Source organism: Grammomys surdaster, unplaced genomic scaffold, assembly GCF_004785775.1.
Source record: "Grammomys surdaster isolate TR1022 unplaced genomic scaffold, NIH_TR_1.0 126271, whole genome shotgun sequence".
NCBI lineage: Eukaryota > Metazoa > Chordata > Mammalia > Rodentia > Muridae > Grammomys > Grammomys surdaster.
This window is the reverse complement of record NW_021621071.1, coordinates 9,828,702-9,828,984: the sequence shown is the minus strand read 5'-3', so window position 1 is coordinate 9,828,984 and position 283 is coordinate 9,828,702.

Here is a 283-nt window from a genome sequence, read left to right as displayed (position 1 = left end):
CTCTCTCTCTCTCTCTCTCTCTCTCTCTCTCTCTCTCTCTCTCTCTCCTTAACATAGTAATTCCTGTAGAGATTGTCCATGGCTGTAGTTTCTTTACGTTTACTAACTGCTGGTCTTTCTAGCCATAAACATGCAGACAAGGCTTTGTTTGTTGTTGTTCTCTGGGAGAGATTATTAGAAGATACTGAAGATAATGACTCCCAAGCAAGTATTCAGGAGATGAGGCCTAATTTGTTACAGCACTCGCCTTGACACGATAACCATTACGCCTGGCTTGGTGTGG